Source organism: Miscanthus floridulus, chromosome 1 (genome assembly GCF_019320115.1).
Source record: "Miscanthus floridulus cultivar M001 chromosome 1, ASM1932011v1, whole genome shotgun sequence".
NCBI lineage: Eukaryota > Viridiplantae > Streptophyta > Magnoliopsida > Poales > Poaceae > Miscanthus > Miscanthus floridulus.
Window position 1 is genome coordinate 171,699,890 of NC_089580.1, and position 14,989 is coordinate 171,714,878.

The 14,989-nt window shown below is 45.0% G+C and overlaps 1 pseudogene; it reads right to left on the bottom strand.

The window, feature by feature from the left end:
- The window catches only part of LOC136502191 (aldehyde oxidase GLOX-like), a 26,022-nt pseudogene continuing 11,033 nt past the window's right edge, over positions 1–14,989 (bottom strand).

The window sequence follows — 14,989 nt, forward strand, 5'->3', positions numbered from 1 at the left end:
TCACTGCTGTGTCTGTATTTGGACCCAGATCCCCTCGCTGGGGATGTGCCCGTTCACCACGAACAGCATGTAGTACCCCGGTGGCGCTAGCACCGCCGTCGCCGGCATCGTCACCGACGCATTGAACGTGCCGGCTCGGCCCCGCACCGCCACATTCTTGGTCACGTCAAGGAACAGCAGCCGCTGGTTCATCGCGAACGAGTGCGTCGTGAAGGACGGCGCCACCATCGTCACCGACACGTCTCCGAGGGCCGCGGCGCCGCCACGCCTTCTCCGCGCCGATGCTGGGACCGAGAACTGGAGCGCCACCGTCGCGCCGTATGCCACGCTCGTCGCCGCGCCGGTGGGGGACGGCTCGAGGATCCTCCGCCGGAGCATGTCATTGGACGCGTCGAGGTACTCCGGCGAGAAGGCCTCCAGGCTGAGGTCGGTGGGGAACTGCACGTTGCTGAAGTTGTAGTAGGTGTGCGGGTTGCTGCCGCCCACCAGCAGGCGGCCGTCGCGGAGGAGCACCGCCGAGGAGTGGTACAGCCGCGCGACGCCCGTCGCGGTCTGCTCCTCGAACCGGTCCCCCGGCGAGTGGTCGGGACGGTAGACGACGGGCGCGTACACTACTACAGAATAATATTTCATTGTCGGGCTCATCACTGCCGGAATTAAGAGAACCGGCAGTATTAACCCTTCACTGTCGGTTCTTCGCTCTAAAAACCAGAAATTGATTTGAGATGTGACCGAACCGACAGTGATGACAACTATCACTGTCGGTTTGTGTCTCTAACCAGTAGTGGCTTGATAGCCACATATTACTGTCGTTTCTTGCCAAGAGCCGACAGTGATTGAGCTCTATCACTGTCGGTTCTATCAATGAATCGCCGACGGTGATAAGCCTATAGCACAAAAATGCTGCAGTCGTCCTCTCCTTCCTCCTCTCTTTCATCTCGAGAACAGAGGCGCGTGTTTGGGCCCTTCCCTCCATTGTTGCGGCTGCTCTTCACCATAAAGCTAGTGTTTGGATTGTAAAGAATGGCTTGATCTTTTTGCTTTCAGGTTAGTAACAAATATCCACTCCTTTGATTTTGTTGCTTAATTAGCTTCGTTTTGATGGCTATATTGCTTGATTCCCATTCTAGTTCTTTCTTCATTCTAGAGCGCACTTTTTTAATTGGACATTTGTGTAAGACTCAAATTATGGTAAATCCATCATCCAAAAGGTTGGTGTCTATGAACATATTTAAATTCCTAGCTAATTATTTCATGGTGGTCAAGATCATCATTGTTAGTGTGTGATGCTATAATTAGTTCTTAGAAGTAGAGTAGATTCTTTTATAATTTGTTGATAAAATTAATCTATGTGTCACATAACAACGCATTGTTTGGAGTTACATTGTTGTTCATGATCATGTCTCCAATTTTAAGCTTATTTTTAAAATTAGTGTCTTTATTTTTATGTGGCATGGAGTAGAATAATTGTTCTTTGTTATTGTGCAATAATTTTTTTATGGGGCTAAGTTTTTCAATTTATATGGGCATTGTTTGGAGCTACATTGTTGTTCATGATTATGTCTTCAATTTTAGTCTTTTTTAAAATAAGTGTCTCCATTTTTATGTGACATAGAGTAGAATAGTTGTTCTTTATTATTGTGCAATAATTATTTTTTTACTACAATTTTTAATTTACAGGGTCGGGGCTACCAATTTTAATTTTTCAATAATTAGTGTACAATAATGTTTTCAAAAATGGTACTTTCAAGCTACAATTGTTGTTCATGAAGCTCGTTTTGTTATTAATTCTTTGTAATTATTGTCTCAATATTTTTTTGTGCAGAGATAGATCGAGAGTGGATGCATCTGTTCTGAACAGACAAGTGGTACATGCATGGCGTCAGCCAGTTTATCACCGATGCCAAAGCCCATGCTGGAAATGAAAACCCTGTCTTCTGCCCATGCAAAGATTGTAAGAATCAAATGAACTTTCGTCAAGCTTGATTAAGCTTGACCATCAATTGTCCTCTGATGATGAGGACGGCTGCGAGTCTTCGCCCACCCACCATGATCACTCACCATCTCCCAACAGAGATCACTCCCCTCCTCATCCCTTGCCATCACTCCCGAGAAGACAGAGGTCTTCTTCTATTCCTCCTCGTTCAACTCCATCTTCATCAGCCCCGAGAAAAGAGAAGACTCCTCCTCATCCTCCATCTTCATCAGCCCCGAGAAAATAGAATTCTTGTCGTCATCCTCCTCCTCCTCCACCTCAGCCCAAAACAAGATCAAAGGCATCCTCTCAGTCATAGAAAAGGTCCTTGGATTCGATCGCTAATGCTCCCAAAGTGGACCAACAAAAAAACAAAAGGCCGTTTAGTGGCAGCGTTACAAACTTGATGAAAGAAAAATTTACAGCACACATCTCGAAGAAAGATTATGTTAGTTTCTTCAATCTTTGTGCCTCACTGCCTTAGTGTTTGTTGAAGTCCAAATTCGAAAGATAAACACAGAATAAGTATGCTACAATAAAAGCCAAAGAAATATACAATGAAGATTTAAGGAAGATACAGAAGTACGTCGAAGACAACCCCGAATTAACCATGGAAGAGGCAGTGAACATCTATTATGATGTATAAGGGACGGGAACACCGGCACTGAAGTATGAAAGGGGCAATCTTTTGGTTCCCAATGACGAGTATAAAAATTTGACAACATATATGCGCCATTTGCATGAATATTACATGGCTCAAGCAACAGAGACGGATGACTTTGATTTTGAGGTTATTATCCATTCACCGCATGTTTTTCATTATCCTAAAGAAGAGAAGTTTGATATCGAGTGGGAGTGCTTGTTCTAGCTATATCAGAAACGCTCTCGATTCACAAATGTTGACGCTGTGGACTATATAAGTACCCTACACGTATGTATTACAATTAACTACTCTCCCGAGACATAAATTATTAACTTTTGAGCACTTTCCATGATTTTATTTAGGTGTATAGCAAAATTTTGCATACTAAAAAGTAAATGGGATAGCATAGGCTTCTTGACCCTGGGTGAGTCAATGAGAAGACATGTTTAGGCCTCCATTGTGGCAAAACTGCCTAATCTAATGCCTCCCAAAGTCTCAGGAGTGCTCGTCTTTCATTAGACACTAAGCACTCAAGGGAGATCACCAAATCACGCGGTCCCATCGGGCACACCCCAGGGGAGAACCCAAAAATCCAATTTTTTCCATTAGGATCACAAATGAGAGAATAAAGCTTACATCATTCTTGACTATTTCTTATATCACTTTTAATACAACATCAGGGTATAATAGTTATTGTATAACAACGAAATATAATCATATTATCAGAGTTATGAACAATTTAAGTTACAACAGAATATAAACATGTTATCAGAACTATAGCGGAAATAAATATCTATTCACGACATGATGAAGCATTGATATATAAACTATGACAACATATTATAAAATTTTTATTTAGAAAATATTTAGTGAGAGTTATAATTAAAAACTATGATTACAGCATAAAGGAATCCTCTCTAAGCCCACCAGAAAGAATCCACACACAAAGGTTAGCTCTAGCCTCCACCTGTCCTGCAACAGGGGGAAATAAAACCCTGAGTACTCAATTGTACTCAGCAAGACTTATCCGATAGGAGAAAAGAAAAGACTCCAAGGATATATAAGGCTATCTGGCTTATGGGTCTATTGCATCTGTAGGAAGCATTACTAAAGGTGCGTCCTTATAATCGATTGTTATTAGCAGTGTGTTAGTTTATTAACTAACCATTCTATGTAAGCACCTGTACTACTTTCAAGCAGGTGGTAAGCAATTAGAGTTCTTTTTTCCATCTTTCATCTTTTAGTTCTTACTACGGTGCTAGAGTTAAGACAAGTCATACCGGATTGCCCGGCGATTCGCGAATCAATGCTCCTAGCTGGGTACTCCAAAAACACATGCCCCGCTTATACCTCAGGCACAAGCAGGACCAACCCACTACCCTCCTGTCACGATGTCTAGGTCCCTGTCCAAATTGGGACTCTAAGCCCCCACCCCTGAGTCCCGGACTTAGTGTGGTGCAAGGACATCCTAACCCAGAAACCACCAAGACGGTCGATCTGGAAAGAGCCGAAACCCATGATATGAGAGTAACAAGTCTTCCAAGCGTCCATATCCAAGTATGTGCTCGGGATAATAAGTCTATGACTTGCCTAGCGTCTTATGCAATGGCTGGTCCTTAACCGACACAAACAAGGAAAGCAGTGTAACCAAGCTATGCCCCGTGGTCGTAGGACACAACCCCTTACACCCACCAATACCCAAACCATATCCCTACCCGATCACCATTTTTCTTTCCACCATTTATATTTTCCAAGTGATAATAATATAGTAATATATATTTCCTATCTCTCGCGAGTGACAGGCAATCACTCGACTTCTGTCGGAGTCCTATAGCATAGCAATCTACACGATCCTATCATACTAGTAAGACTCATAGGATAAAGATATATATGCCAGTGGGTTTCAATCAACTCCTTAAAACTTAATGCACAAATATAATTTAGACTGCAAAAACATAGGGGTTATGCACCGGGGCTTGCCTGGGTAAGATATATATTAAAAAGTTAGTATCTGCATCTTCAGATCATCCACCATCAACTGAATAGAAAGCCCATTGCATCATCTCCTGGAGAGAATAATATTACACCATCCTCGGATTCCCAATCATCCTTCAATTGATTCGTTGACCCATCATCATACCTATATGATATGCATTGATGCAAATGCATAGATGTAAATAACCAACGACAGTCGAAATGCTTAGAAATCCGATCACGCCTCACAAGCTAACGAGATAGGTCTAATGCTAGTCTACGTATCAACATCATCGAGAAAGGTGTCATTTTCCAACAAGTGTTTTAGTTATAAAATTTCAAGGTGTTTCGTTATTCTGTTCTATCGATTTAATCTTTATTCGAAATAGGACATTATTATCTAACTAGCAAACTAATTATTCTGGAGCTACAGAATTATAGTGAGTAGCTAACAATATTTGGAATTTACTATAAAATTTTTAGAGCTAACACTATCACCAATTTATCACAATAATTCCTACAAGTTTATATTTTTACAATATTAACTATCTCAAATTAATTATATAGCTTCCAAGAATATTATCTAACTATGTGAACAAAATATACTAGCAGATAGACCATGATTTTAGAAGACTAACAAAATTGGTTTGGCATTTTTATGATTTTTCTATGATTTACTACAAATTTTACAAGTTTATTTCCGAAGCTAAATCAACAAATGCTTAGAAACTAAAGGGCCAGCAACCATCAGATCGGCCCGGCAGTCCGCAAGCATGCACACAGCCCACCGTGGAATGGGTCATGCTGTAGGTGGCCCAGACAGTGGGGCACGTGTGGGTGCGAGCGGCCCAACCAGAGCGGCGACAGGCCGGCCCAGCGAGGCGCGCAAGCGGCCCAAGCGGGCAGACATCGACCCAGGCACGGGCATGGCCCAGGAGGTACCAGACTGGCCTAGGCGCTAGACTGGTGGCCCACCGACATGCATGAGGCAGCGGCCCACGTGGCCAGCCCAACGCGACGGTAGTTTTGCAAAAACATCCCTACGTTTCTATCTATTTGTTACGCTACTGTTCATATGAGTCATCCAATTCGTAGCAATCACCCTGAAATTACTCATTCCTTACCTCAGGGTCCCTCTCTTCATCTTTAAAACAGGGCGGGGGAATCACCGATCGGTGGTTAATCCCGGCCGGGAAGGCATGGCGGTAGCAGGAACTCGCCGGTGAGGGGTACAGGAGCCCGCACGACCACGCCTAGCCGCGGCAAGACCCGAGACGACCCCAGCAGCCCACCCACGCGAGCCATGGTGGCGGGCACGGTGGCTGCGGTGGCATCGGCCGGGCGCGTGGCGGCAATGGCGCAGGGAGCCTATTGGAGGCGAAGGAGGTGCCTGAGAATGACGACGCCGCGGAGCAGCAGACCTAGCGCGGCCGAGGGGCTTGCGCTCATAGGGAGACCGACAGCGGTGGGCACGGACAGCGGCTAGCGAGGCACGACTTCTCAATGGTGCAGGCATGGCTCCTGTGGGTGTAGCCCTTGGCAGATGTTGTGGGGCAGTGCCGCTGGCGAGGGTAGGGAAGAGGAAGGCGGCACTGTAGGGCAGCTCCACGGCTCCGACGGCATGGTGCGCCCGTGCGCGCGGTGGCGGTGATGGAAGCGGCCATAGTGGGTGCAGGGGAGCAAGTCGAGCGAAGCCATGCGTGGCTCTGGTGAGCGGCGTGGTGCTATGGCCGGATAGCCCTGCGGTGGAGGCGCGCCAGCGGGTGAGCAGTGCGCGCACGAGGGCGCCAAGTCGACGGTGGTGCTCACACTCGAGGCTCGTGGCCATGGCGTGCTGTGGGACAGCGACGTGATGCTACGGTCCAGAGCGGGGAAGGGAGGGGCAGCACGGCAATTGGGCATGCGCGAGCAGCGCGAGAAGCAGCATCGGAAAAGAGGGGAAAAGGGAGAGACAGGTTTGGCACGACTTGACTCGGCCCGGAAAAACACTCAGAGACAGAGGCAGACAGAGGCCACAGGAAAAACAAGGAGACACGTGCGGGCTAGTCATCAATTTCAAGCACGATGAGGGGAGTAGGACGGGATGGCATGACGCGTCTAGTAGCGGCCAGCACAAGAAGGTGAGAGGACCCAGTGTGGGCAGGGTTAGAACCACGTGCACCAATTTCAAACGCCCAGCGTAGTGGACCAATTTAGATGTGATTGGATGCGAGACTTTGCAATGCAGAGAAATGCAGAGCCACGACGAGAAGGAGACAATGATCAATAGCAATGCCAGGTGAGTATGCTACACGCAGCTCCAAAAAAGTAAATGAAGCATGTAGAGCTGCTGCGCTACCTCTTATCTACTATGTGCTTTCACACCACTCACATGAATTTATGAAGCGGCCAGATGGGCAGCTGCGTCATGGGTGCGGGTATGTTACCAAATTATCATAGGAACTAAAATGAGTCTATATGTAAAAACATAAATATTCCACTAGACCAAAACTTTTCAACTGAGCGTGCTTATCAAAATAAACATGTGAGTATGTATATATATACCTACAGATATTTCTATCGGTTTACTAATTTTGACAATTAACAACATTTTGGCACAAGGAGATTTTCAACAAGTTTGAATTTAAAATAGATTCGAAAGCTATATATATCGTTCTATTTATTAATGGATTTTATTTTATTTATAAAAGTTGCTTTTCATGCTTAATCTAATAGAATAAACCGTTCGCTATTTATTTGCCAGAATTATTGTCAGACATTCCTAAATATCTCTACGCGCTGAATAATTTCACCTGGGCGTTTATGTGAGTCCACTAAACTAAGTCACACAGGATTCGCTTATCGCCTCAAGTATGTTTTAAATCCAAAAGCCGAGAAAACTCACTTCGAAAATTTTTCTTAGGCCTAAATCACGGTGCTAAACAAGCTCGTAACACCAGGGGTGTTACAATCAACCCCCCTTAAAAAGAATCTCGTCCCAAGATTCGAAACAAGAATCAGAAGACGGGAAACACGATTACATTACATAGATCAGGGATTACACGACTTCGAATGCTAACCACACGTGTATCTAGAGATACATGGTTAAAAGCAACCTAATACAACTGAGACTTAATCCAGAAGTCGAGATAGACAAGAACAATAGAGAAACAATAAGATGATGAGTATCCAAAACATGGTGTAGGTCCAACAGATCCAGAAACAGTCGACTGAGAAGTCAAACATCGGGAACCCTAAGATCAAACCAACCAAAGGGAACTTAAACTTCTTTGACGAAACCAGATCCTTCTTCTTCTTAGATTACACCATCACCTCCGACTGACGAACCAGTTCCTCGGATGATGACTAGATTTCTTAGCTCTACTCTGAATGCTAGGGAAATGGGGATGGAGAAGAAGAGCAAGGACCAAGGGTATTTTATAGTGGCGAACAGAGGTGGGGCGCAACACATCGGAAGTGGATGCGGCGGGGATGGGATACATAAACGGTTCATGCTGTGGAGATAAGGTCAGACATGGTGCGCTTCCTGTGTGAGCGGGTAGAAGATAAGGGAGAGGAGAGCAAAGGGGGTTCGCTCGACAAGGTAGGCGTGCAGGCGGCCGTGTTCCCAAAAGGAGAAAGAAGGGAGAGGGAAGAAGGGGGGTCCGGTATGGGGACGATGGCGCAGGAGTCGAGAGCCGACCAGATGCTAGGAAAAAGGAAAAGCGCACAGTGCACAAGGACAGCGAGTGCGGCACGATGCCGTGGCCACGCGAAAATGAGGTGCTAAAGGGCCCAACACAAACGGCGTCCACAGGGCACGTAGCGAAATAACCCAGCATGCGTAGCATGGTCAATTAAACACAGGGTTTGGGACATGACGTCCACTCAGGCTTTTACAATTACTCCCGACTATCCACTACTAACTTTCCTTACTACTCTTCTTTCCTTTCCTTGTCCACCATGTGTACTAACCTTTGTATGAACTGAGAGCACAACATACACACTTCCTCCAAAACCATGTTCTCTTGCTTTATTTGAGAGAACACTATTTCATCAACCCATTGTGGATTTCCCGTTTTAACAGCTGAATATTTTTAAAGAGAATATTTGTAGCAAAAGCGGTATGACGGTGTAACTTGGTTAACAACCTCGATACCAGCATGTGCCGAGCAATGTCACCATGTGGTAGCTGTTCCACAGGGAGCCCTTGGTTTCGTTGCGGCATCGTAAGCTATTAACCAGACAACTACTACCAACTTACACGCCATGAGGGTGGTAGGGTCATAGACCACAGAATAAGGGGAGTGTTGCATGGGAAGATTCAAACAACAAGGGTTCCCTTCACAACAAGAGACAAGGAATTCAAATCCAACGACGGATTTGTTTTAAAGAGATTCAAGTGTTCTACTGGGACATCTATAATTAGTCTACATAGTGTCCTATGTTATCCAATCACGGCTGGTCTGCTGGTATCTGAATGGCAACTTCTCTTATAACCCGCTTAATATCACCCCTAAAAACTTTAAGCACGTCTAACGAACTTAAGGGTAGATGGACGCAATAAACATAGCAAAGTAACAAAAGGCATATTCCAATGGTCTTATATAGGTACATCATACAGGCATCCAGTCTCCATTCACGACACATCATTCACCTACGGTCGGACGATCTCAACAACTACGGATGACAAACAAGAGTCAAGAGTATAATACTGGAGACAGCGACGAAAAGCACTACTATTATGGGTACAGCATCTAAAGGCCACTAACCTACTCTAGGCCATGCATCTTCATTCCTGGCTCGACGGATTCTTCTACCGCCCTGGATACGGATCTGCATCTTCTCGTGGCAATGGCTGAGTGAGAGGAACCAAGGGTTCTACTTCTGACACTTCTGAGGGTGGGGGTGCTAGCAGCACTGCAACACCGGTTCTCCTTCTTTTAGGCAGGTGGACAGGGATCCCCTCCAAGATCAAGGGATCCTACCATTCTACAACCAGCGTCCTCCTCTTAGCCCTAGTGACAAGATAGGCCTCACCCAGTTGATGAACATGCCAATCTTTAGCCTCCTTCAGAGCTTCCGACATGGCAGTCTCCTAGTTCTCAACAGCTGTAGCACTGGTATGCGCTTTGGCAAGATGCACCTAGAGCATCTGGGTGAAGATCTCGGCTTCCTCGACCAGCCGGAGGCAAATCCTCAGTTCCAAGGCTTGTCGGTCATATTGCTCATCTAGAGCAAGCAGATACGTGGTCAAGTGCACCATGGTAGGACTATCTTCTTGTGCCTCCCACCCTTGCAAAGCCTCCATGCGAGCCCTCCATGCCCGCCGATTCTTGTCCAAGGGTGGAAAGAACCTCATGGGGGTACAGGCAATGGGCTCTTCATAGATCTAGCAAAGGTACCGCAGGGCTTTGCGGGCCAAAACCTGGTAGGTGTCGAGGAAGCTAAACCCGGTTACGGTCACATTCCATGCTTTAGTGAGGTTGGGGAACTCTTTACTCTTCCCGATGTAGATGTTAACCTCACACCGCTCAGTGCCACGCTCCTCATACTCACGGCCCTCATACTCAGGACGATCTTTGACTTCGAGCTTTTGCAGGGTGGCATGTAGGATTCTGGGAAAACCGTCAATGTTCAGGCAGTAACTACTAACCTAGGCTCCTACCATTTCTAGCGGCGATTGTGAGGAAGGTTGAGTGAAAAGTTGGCTCAAAGGAAAAGCTAAGCGAGCTAAAGTGCACTGAGTGGTGGTACCGATGGCTAAGTCAGGCTCTACTTATAAGGCGGAGCGTTTTGACGCGGTCCACCGAGGTTCCTACGTGGGTGAAAGGTCCTTGTGTGGTTTTGGTAATTGAGTGACAACCCTAGGTGGACTAATTATGTTTGTGTAAGATACATAGGTGATTAGTCCACAAGTACATGTGTGTGAGCAACATATGCTGTGAAGGTGAAAATAGTTTAGAGAGGTTACAAAGCTCACACATGTGATGATGAAGGAGCTTATTGCACATGATACATGACATTGAGTCATGTGATCAAGGTGGAGAAGATCAAGACAAGACTTGGCTTGATGGACCAGTTGCAAGCGTGAAGGGCAAGTCGGAGGCTTTGGAGCGATGGACCGTGTGGCGGTGAAGCTTGAGCAAGACTTGGCACTGATGGATGAAGGCAATGGTGAAAAGCAAGTGAGGTTAAGATCGATGAACCAATATGATCTCGTGATGATATGAAGTGGATCATATCATTGTTGATCATGTTGGTGCATGTGTTGCATCGACATTGGAGGAGATGGAATGGAATGCACAAGGCAAAGGTATAACCTAGGATATTTTATTTCACTGGTCATAGGTGTGTAGAGAAGTTGATGATCAGGTTTAGGATAGATGGCCATACTATCAAGAGGGGCAAACTTGTTTGTATATCGGTCATCTAGTACCACTCGAGTAATCTAACTTTGCATCATCGCTAGGATCGAGTGGCGTGGCAAGTTGAGTGACTAATCCTTTGGAAAATGTTTGTGAAAAGCTAACACACATACACATGGTGGTGCACACTTGGTGGTGTTGGCACATTTGCAAAGGAGAAGAAGTTAGAGTTGTTGTGAATCAACTTAGAGAAGAGAAAAAGGTTTTTGGTGTACTCCAAACTATAGGATGGTCCTTGGATTAGAATACTGCTTTGATCCATTGTGATTTGGATCAAGTATGCATATGGGATATGTAGCCCTCTGGGTAAGCTTTCCAAAACGTCCAAGATGATCAAAATCAGAGTTCGGAGCTAAGAGTTATAGCCGCTTTAGCGCTGAAAGGTCTATGACCGGACTCTACGACCTGCGCGTCTGGTCAGCACCTGTGAGTCCAGTCACAGCATCTGGTCAGTGTTTTTAGCATGTCCAAAAGTGACTAGATGCACGGAGAGTTCGATCAATGATGACCGGACGTGTCCGGTCGCTGAAAAACGTCTCTAGAACCTCTCTGTAAGTGATCGGACTCTACGACCTACGCGTTCGGTCGTTATGACCTACGCGTTCGGTCAGTGCGTGTTTTGCTCAGTGAAGGGGTAATGGCTATTTTAGCCCTTGGGGCTATAAAAGGAGTGTGTGGCCGGCCTTGGGCTGGTTGCTGAGCACCCTCACACCTATGTGGCTTGTTTAGGAGTGCTTGGATGCCCTCTAACTCACTTGTGCTTGCAAGAGTGTGAATCGATTGTGAGTGAGTGTGATTCTAGTGCGTTGCATTGTGAGATTGCATCAAGTGACACTAGGTGATCGAGTTGCAAGATGGTGGTGCTTGTTACTCTTGGAGGTTGCCACCTCCTAGATGGCTTGGTGGTGGTCTCCGTCGAAGCCCGCAAGAAGCTTATGCGGTACTCCGAAGAAGAGCTTTGTGAGGGGCATTGTGCTCGCCCCGCGGGAGCCACAAAGAGCAACTCTAGTTGAGTGTGTCATTGAGCTACCCTCACTTTTGGGGTAGGTTCTTGCGATGCCCTACGTGCAGGCTTGGTGGGTGATGCCAATTAGCCACCGAACCACCAAGTGAGCGATTGACACAATGAGGACATAGCGTGTTGGCAAGCACGCGAACCTCAGGAGAAAATCACCGTGTCAACCTTGTTCTTCTTGTTGGTTTGCAATCCCCTTACACAAGCTTGTGATTACTTTTATATATATTGTGCTTGTGTAGTTGCTCTTGTAATTAGTTAGCTTGTGTAGCTCACTAGTTACCTTCTTGCTTGTGTAGCATAGAAGTAGCTCCCTTGCGTGGCTAATTTGGTTTGTGTAACCTTGTTAGTCACTTTGCTTAGTTTGTGTAGCTAAGTATTTGTGCTCTCTAATTTGGTATTGGTTGCCTTGTTATTGAGCATTGCTAGTGAGTTTAGTTGGCTTTGTGCTTTTGCTTACTAGCATGTGTAGGAGCTCCCTCATTGCTTGAAATACTGTGGCATAGGTTTGTGTGACCTTGCTCATAGAATTGGTTAGGTGAGCTCTAGTTAGCTCGGCACCTTTGTTGCTTAATTAGGATCTTTGTAAGGTGCTAGAGAACATAGATAGAGGGGTATAGTCTTGGCTAGACCGATAGTTTTAATTCTGCACTTGTTTTGGTTAGCCAACGCGTTTAAGTTTTAGAAACAACTATTCACCCCCCTCTAGTCGCCATCTCGACCCTACAAGTGGTATCAGAGCTAGGTCTCTCAATTGTGGTCTTTACCGACCCGAGAGGATGATGAACTTTGGGCTTGAAGTTGTTTGTGACTCACACATTTTTTATGGCACACACTATGCATGGTGGAAACATCATATGCTTGATCATTTCTGTGAATTGGGTCCCAAGGCATGGTGGATCATTGTTGTTGGTTTTTCTCATGATGCTTTGGATAAGGACAACCTAACCCAAGTGCAAGAGGATTGCTTACAACTTGATCATCGTGCTCTTTATTATCTAACGTGTGCTTTATATGATGATGTTTTTAGACATGTGTGGGACTTAGAAAGTGCTCATGATATGTGGATGGCACTCCAAGCCTTCTATGGTGACTCCTCCACAAGTGATGATGGGAAATTCAAGGAAGATGATCATAAGGTGGAGGCACATGAGTGTGTTGAGCATAACCACAATTTGGTGATTGTGGAAGATTGCTCCACCTCATGGTCAAGTGATGATGATGATGATCGATCCACTATAAGTTCACTTGACAAGGTTGATGATGATGCCACAAGTGTTGCACATAAAGATTCTACCTCAAGCACACTTGGTGGTGATCTTGATGATGTTGGTTCATGCTCAAGCCATGATGATGATGCTACTACAAGCTCTCCAACTACACCGCATTGTTTCATGTCACAAGGTGACACCAAGGTATCAAATGCTAATGTGGTTAATCATGTTGATTCATATGATGAGCTTGTTAGTAGACTTGCTAGCATAACCATGTCTTTAGAAAATGAGAAAGCTAAAACATTGAAATTAGAAAATGAAAACTCATTTCTAAAGAACTCTTGTGAAGAACATAAGAAACTACTTGATGCTTTTAAATCTTCACATGATGAGCTAAAATTGAATCATGAGACACTTCTTGCATCTCATGATAAATTATTAGAACAACATGCTCCTCTCATTAAAATATTTACAAAGAAACTTAAAAATAATGAGAGCTCATCACATGGATCAAATGATAAATCATAAATTGTTGCTAACCCTTGTGATGTAGGCAAGAAGCATATATCCACCTCTTGTGATGATTTATTAGATATGCCATGCTCTTCACATATAGATGCTAGTTCTACTTCTACGTCTTGTGAAACTAACCTTTTGAAGGAGAACAATGAGCTCAATGAACAAGTGAAAAAAATTGAGCAACAAGCTAGAGAGGTGCTACAACTCAAAACTCACCTTTTAGCACATGTTGAAGCCTCAAAGAAACTATGGTGACAAGTATGGCCTTGGCTTCAAGAAGAAGATGACAAAGAGCAAAATAAAGAGAGAAAGAAAGATGAAGAAGATACAATAAAGAAAGCTCTCTCATATCATGTGCTACCAGTGTCATGAAGCGAGACACCTTGCAAATGGTTGCCCTAACATTGAGAAGCTCAAGAAGATAAAAGAAGAAGAGAGGCTCAAGCATGTGAAGTGCTTCAAGTGCCGCACTTGGGGTCACCTTACCTCAATGTGCCCAACCAAGCAATTGGTGAAGCAACTAGAAGAGCCTCAACCAAAGCCACAAGTTGAGCAAGAGAAGACACCCCAAGAGCAAATCAAGATCAACCATGAAGATGGTGGTGATTTGATGATAAAGAAGAAGAAAACTAGAAGGGGTGGAAAAGCAAGAGAAAGAGCATTGCGTCTAAGGATGAATCAAGATGCAAAGCAAATGATTTGGTAGTTACTTTGCTTAGTTTGTGTAGCTAAGTATTTGCGCTCTCTAATTTGGTATTGATTGCCTTGTTATTGAGCATTGCTAGTGAGCTTAGTTGGCTTTGTGCTTATGCATACTAGCATGTGTAGGAGCTCCCTCATTGCTTGAAATACTAGTGGCATAGGTTTATATGACCTTGCTCCTAGAATTGGTTAGGTGAGCTCTAGTTAGCTCGGCACCTTTGTTGCTTAATTAAGATCTTTGCAAGGTGCTAGAGAATATAGATAGAGGGGTATAGTCTTAGCTAGACCGATAGTTTTAATTCTGCACTTGTTTCGGTTAGCCAGCACGATTAAGTTTTAGAAATGGCTATTCACCCCCCCCCCCCCTCTAGTCGCCATCTCGACCCTACAGCGGGGTCACTAGGAATGAATCGACCAAATTTTTCATGCGTTCGAGGCGAACGAGGTTTGAGGCCATTACTGACTGGTACGACTATAGGGCAAGTGTCTGACAAGAGCGCAAAAAAGAGGTAGGGGGGAAATGGGTCATGACTGGCTTGA